At 38.2% G+C, this 6,556-nt stretch overlaps 1 protein-coding gene across 1 annotated transcript in view; it reads left to right on the top strand.

Annotated features, from left to right (window-relative positions):
• Positions 1-6,556, top strand: part of CCHR12.PART0H7orf50 (chromosome chr12.part0 C7orf50 homolog) — a 1,151,581-nt gene that overhangs the window by 178,051 nt on the left and 966,974 nt on the right. The gene's annotated exons all lie outside the window — the stretch shown is intronic.

The following is a 6,556-nucleotide window of genomic DNA, read 5'->3' as shown; positions in this document are numbered from 1 at the left end:
CTTCCACCCCCCCTTTAAAAAGATTACCTGCAGTCATTTAGAACTATATAACCTGATCCTGGGACAGTAGATTGACAACATATTCCACTAACAGAGACTTCTCGCTTTGTTACTTTACTCCCATCAGCTCTTACTTAGTTCTGATTATGCATCAAATGCTGGGAAACTGATAAATTGCCTCTGGAAATTGAAAGAATATTTAACCAAGCCAAGTAAGAGAGCAAATAAACTTGGTAGCAATATGGCTAAATTCAGTTATAATGCAGTAGATGCATCTTGCAGAGCAACATAATCAGATTATTATTGTGAGGTTCCAACTTTGTTAAAGCCCCAGTCATACCCTGAGGGTGTCAAAGTGGCCTTATTAGAGAATCAGATGCAGCTCTTGTCAGCATTTCAGATTATTAAATAATGTCCATCACGCTCTGTAGAATACATCCTTATCCTATAGGTTCAGGGTCGACTGGATCTGTCATTCATTTCTCTTTTCATATCAGCATGTGGGAATTAAGCAAGGTAGCTGTAAGACGCTGTCCGGTTCAATTCTTAGCTAGAGCGTCTTCTGTGTGGAGACATGCGTGAATGGGCGTACCTTCGTTGAAGGTTGTGCTTCAGGCCTGGCAAGCCGGTACGTAAAAATCAACTGCCAATGATTAGCGGACTGGAGTTCTGCTGTGGTGACCCCTAACCGGGAAAAGCCGAAAGACACAAATAAACAAAGCTGGCTTTGATGGCTTTTCATAATTCCTGGCAGTCTAGACAGGTGAGGTTACAAGAGTACAGTTTCAACAATTATAGTACCTATCCTTGCAAATCTGGAATAAAGGATGACTAGGGTCATCAAATGATTCATCTGCTGAGAAACTTACACAAGCCAGCAGACTTAATGAGCAGGAGAATTTCATTGACATGCAGACAGAATCTGTGCTGGTGGACTTTCATCTCCATAGTCCAGACATGTAACTGTCTACAGGTGTAGCTATTTTTCACACAGCAGAATACACACATTCTAGAATTATGCTCAGAGTTCTAAAGAACATGGGGAAAGGATGGCATCTTGTGCTAGCAGTAGCAGGGCCTACTGCATTTTTTCCCTTTCTCCTTAATTTAGAAGGTGCTGCACTGCCAAGTAGGTATAAGTATGACTGACTCCTTTAGCTTCACATTGGCAGAGAAGGCCCAAGGTAGTTGTACTTTAGATGTGTTTCAGCGTCTACTGCAGCCAGCAGTATTTCAAATGTGCTGAGAAATGGAGCAAGATCCTGCATCCAAATGTTCTTTACCTCAGGATGACACAGTGGAAAATAGCCCGATAGCCCCTTTATTGTGGACATGGCTTCCTTTTATACAGAGGTTAAGAGAGGTTATATTCATCATAAAGGAGCAAGAAAACATATCTCTAAATTTATTGGAGAAAACTGGCAAAAGAACCAAGGAAGTGGGAGCAAATAATTAGAGGGGGAAAAGGTAATAGAATGGGAAAAGGCCAAAAATTTATTTGGACTGCAGGTTAGAGATTGCCTTCCCTATCAAGGATTGATATCTGAGTATAGGCAAAGAGAAAGAAGTAGGGGGATCCTAAGTGAAACACCAGCACAGGTAGAGTTTTTGGTAGAGTCTAGAACAGAAGCTGCTGTTAAAAAAAAAGATTAATTAGTAAAGCATATAAAATATTGAATGATAATTATAAGAATCAATCAAAGGATGTTATATAGGATTGGGAAAAGAGATTAGATAAGCAATTCACAAAGAAACAATGTCAAGATATATGTATGTCTCCCAAATATGCAACAAAGTCTAGAAGATTAGGATATTTGCTTGGAAGTGTTTACATAACTATTTTTATACCCCAAGTAGACTAAAGAATGTTCCCTCATGTAGACAGCAAATGTTGGAGGTGTGATGGGAAAGAAAGAGATAAGTGGGAACATATTTTCTGGGAGTGTAATGAGTTGGTAGACTTTAAGGATTCCTTGCAGTCTACCCTGTCAGAGATACTGGGTGAGCAAATTGGTGTAACTAAGGAAATTATATTTTTGAGCTATGATAGAGAATCGGAATTGCCTAGCCATAGTCAGTCCTTGCTTAGTCTAATTATGATGGCTGCCAAAAAAGCAATTACTAGAAAATGGAAATCAAAGCCTAATCCAACTGTACTAGAAGTAATGAATATAGTAACAGAGATAAAACAACCGGAAATGGGATCTTTAGAAAAGGGTAGGAGCAAATTACGTAGAAAAAAATGGGAAGTGCGGAATCAGTACATGCAGAGGAGGAATGAGGTTTGAAAGAAAGCAGGATCTGAATTAGCTATGTAATGTTTGACTGACAGTGATTGGATAGATTCTAAGTGAGATATAATGTTTGCAACTAAAATTATGTCAGTATGGTTTGTTTTCATTTATATAAATGTATGATTGCCTGTGTCATAAGCGATAATTTAATAAAGACGTTTCTTGTTTAAAAAAAAGGAAGGAAACATACCACAAGAAAATGTATGTGAAGAGGTGGCATCCTTTTTCAGTGTTGGCAGATCAGAGAACATGGGTCCTTTTCCTTTCACACCAATACTTATCTTGAAATAGTGACATTCTTTGTTTATACCAGTCAGGCTTCACACATTTCTCTAATAAAATAAAAACATTTGTCTTCGGCTTTGTCAACATGTTTACTTTGCACTACCCTTTAGCTTCCCTAGTGGAAGTGATGCTATTCTTTATGAGCATGTTGAATTTAAGGTCACCCAGATGAAATGTTTTGGTGAGGTATGTGAATTTTATGTTACAGAAATTTACACTGCAGACCTTTGAACCTCCACAGTTTGTGTTTATGTCTAAGATGGTATCTGAAAGCCCTTTGAATAAGTGTGTTCAACCCCCTATTTTTAAAGCCAAGAATTCAAGGGAGAAAGACTGCTGCTCACTTTAGATGTATGGAAGAAGCTCAGGCATTATTGAAGACCACCATTGTCAAAAATACAGGCTGGTTTGTTTCTTTTGCCAGAGGAAAAGAGGGTGTATCTGTCTGTAAATAGACTCCATCAAAATGACAAGAGAGTTCTATGCAGTCATCCATTTTCAATATCCACTTTATACATTTCATGGTAATGGGGAAACCATAACTTTCATCACCTAGCAAATACAAAGTGTGTAAAGCATGACAGTCCTGGCTGAAAAGCCAGCTCATTGCAAACCACAGATACATACACAAAGACACACACACACACACACTTCTACATTTTTGGGCTTCACCAATGAAACCTTGTATTGCACTTGAAACATGGTTCCCATACCTTAACTATTCCCTTGAGTACACACAACAGCTATATACATTGCACTCGAGAGGTAATAGTCTTTTCAGCAGTCAGACCACTCATAAAGTAAAACAAGTGTGCACCCCCATACCTCGTTTACTTTATTTAAAAAATTGCACCCCCATAACCCTTTACTTTATTTTCACTTTTGAGATTGCCCTGATTCAGTGGAATGGCATAAAATACATACACAAAGAAAAAACAATTGTCTCACTCTTTCTGAGAGTCTGGGTGACTTAGGAGAGACATCAGTAATGCCTTTTGCAAGTAAACACACATCACTGCAGAACATTGATCAAACAGGAACTGGATGCACACAGTTGATGAATCTGTGCTTTAGCAAACAAAACCTCAGTAACTGAACTTTGAGCAGATAAAGGGAAACCTGTCGTTTAAGTGTGAGAAGAAGTCAGTGTCCTGGCAAAAACCCATGCAGACCATGTCGTCTAAGTTCTGTTTAAAAGATATTTTATCTGGGAAGGAAATAAAGAACCAAATTCTGCTTTTTTTTATTATAATACTGTACAAGTGGCAGATTTGTTTGGGGGTGGTGAAGGCTCACTTCTCTAGGTCAGCAGCAGTATTTCTCTTATTCTCCAGTACATATCTGCATAAGACAGATGAGAAGCTGCCATCTGGCAAGGATTCTCTACATTTACTGGTCATTGCCAACTGAAAAGTCAGTCTGTTAGCAGGACTGGTTTCTCCAGGGCTGTCCTAAATGTTATGGTTTGAGGGTACCCCATCAGGAGTCTATTCATGTGTTACACACAACTTATAAAATTCTACTATATGATGTAACACAGAATAGTTGAGTGATGCACTCACTCATAGTAGATCAAGAGAGAAGTACTTCATTAGTTATGCTACTCTGCCTGTAACCCTCTGTATAAAGTTTGTTGTGTTACTGTATATAGCTATAGCAATGCATTTTATTATTGCTCTTCTTACACTTTTCATAGTACAGGGCATATCACATCTGCTTTTATCTTATTGTAGCAGTGGATGCTCTTACCTTTACAGCTGAAGAATAAGTTCTTTACTCAGAGCAGCTGAAGAGACCAATTAGCACAATGGTAAAGGTATTCGCATGCACAAGGTACAAGGTTTGATACTGACTTCTGGCCAATGCATGTATGGCCTTTGCTTATTCTCTCTGTACTTCTGTGGGATTCTTCCCTTATATCAAACTCACCCAAGAATGGAAGACATGAGAAGACATGAAATTGATTGGAGAGAAAGTACAACAAATTACTTAGGGCTCTAGTACCCCAAGACAGGGTACATAAGGAAAGCTTACTGTGGAAGTCCGGGAAGTCATCAAAAGAAAGGAGGATTTCAGTGGACATAGAAAAGACAGCCTATGTAAGACTATGTAATAATCAGTAATACTAGATGGCGAAGAAGGGAGTTCTACCAGCTTCTAGAAAGGTGCCATAAAGAAATGATCAGGTTGCAAGACAAAGGCAGAACGCCAAAGTGAGACACTCATCTGTTCATCAGGCCCACAGGAACATCAAAGGTGCATAGAAGGACTACTGAGAAAAAAAAAAACATGCTGGAAGCTGTTCTGCCCTATGATGATAGAGGAGGAGGGAAAGCAGCATGCTCAGATGAGGTTCCATTTTGGGTAGGAGGATGACAGAATGGTTAAGTTGTTTACCTTGCAGACTCAAGGTGCAGGGTTTGATTCTCGCATGTGGTAATTGGCTAGGCTTAAAATGGCCCACAAGGGCAGTTGGCCAAGTACTAATCTATGAACCTATGTATTGAAGCAATGTCTGATTACTTTGCTGATGTGTGGCCACTGCATGTTGCATCTGGCAAAAGAGCAACATTGGCTTGAGCCACACTGCAGCTATTGCTGGTGCAATCAAACTGATGAAAAGATGAGGGGAAGTTAAGTATGCCACGTCAGATATAATAGGCACAATATTTATGTCTCAAAGATCTTAAGGGATTTAATTGAACTGTGTTTTCCTCTAAATGCCATTGGAATCATCTCAACCAAGTCTCCAAGTTGGAAGCATAAAGAGCAGATGCTTCAAGAGCAGGCATCAGAAAAAGCTCTAGCCAAAAATGTTACTAAAGAAAAAGTGCATACATTCATCCTCACTGCAAGACATCTTTATTTTCTATGAAAAGTATACTATTTATGCACTCATCAGCTAAGATAGTATAGAGTCTATCAAGACTTTTTTTATTATCAAATCAAATCAGAAATTATATCAGGTAAAATTATTTCAGTATACCATAACTTTCCAGTGTACCTTAGATACTGCTGATTCAAACCCAAAAATTGATGTTTTTTTTAATGTTACCCACAAATGCCATAGTCTGTCATAGATTTATAACAATCTTTACTTTTCTTGTTTTCTAGAGCCTTTTTTAAACCCCTCTGTCAGTTTCAGCACATTCTACCTGCCCTTACTAAATTAAGGCATCAAGCTCTCCAACTAAAGTTGTGAACCCAGAACTAGATGTTGTGACCAGATGCAAATATAGTTAACTAAACAGAAAGGCAGTACTTCAGAAAACTGCAAAAAGTCATCTTCCATTATTTCCTTTATCCCAACCTCAGTAGAACATTTAGGTACATATCCTATAGATTTTAGGCCCCCAAATCCATCATACTTGCATTTCAAGCTTATTCTGTCTAGTACTGGTAATGCAGAAAAACAGCATACCTAATCCAAACTCGAATAGTTGTACAGCTGATATTCTGACTACAGAGGTCCTCTAGGTCCTATGTCATTCCTTTAACCAGTGAGGTTACCTATCATTGATATGCTATATAAAAGTTATTTGATGATTGATATACATTATTATCATAAAAACTTTCCCATGCTTTAGTTCAGCTATATTGTGTCACTCAGTTAATAAAAGAAAAAAAGTACCTTTTTTTCTTTAGCTAAGCTACTTTATGATAGGGCAGTTCAGTTCACTTGTATAAAATAATGAAACAGTTTTCTGCTTTGAACCTTAATACTCATCAGTTTATTCTGATCTTAAAAGACAATAGATGTTGCAAGAAATAGGAAGCAAGGCTTAGCCGGAAGAATGTCAGTGCATGTTTTCCTTTCATAAGCATGATGCTTCCTTTGTTAAATATTTCTTAACTGGCATACTCTAGGCTACATCTTTCACTTCTGTTGACTAGGCAGTCATTAATTAAGGCAGTGGAGGATGCTACTGTTTTGTCTCTGTTTTCTGACTTGAAACAGTATTGTACATTTTGAGGGA

This window comes from Protopterus annectens, chromosome 12.part0 (genome assembly GCF_019279795.1).
Source record: "Protopterus annectens isolate FY-2018-M chromosome 12.part0, PAN1.0, whole genome shotgun sequence".
Classification (NCBI taxonomy): domain Eukaryota; kingdom Metazoa; phylum Chordata; order Ceratodontiformes; family Protopteridae; genus Protopterus; species Protopterus annectens.
This window is presented reverse-complemented; position numbering and strand designations above follow the sequence as displayed.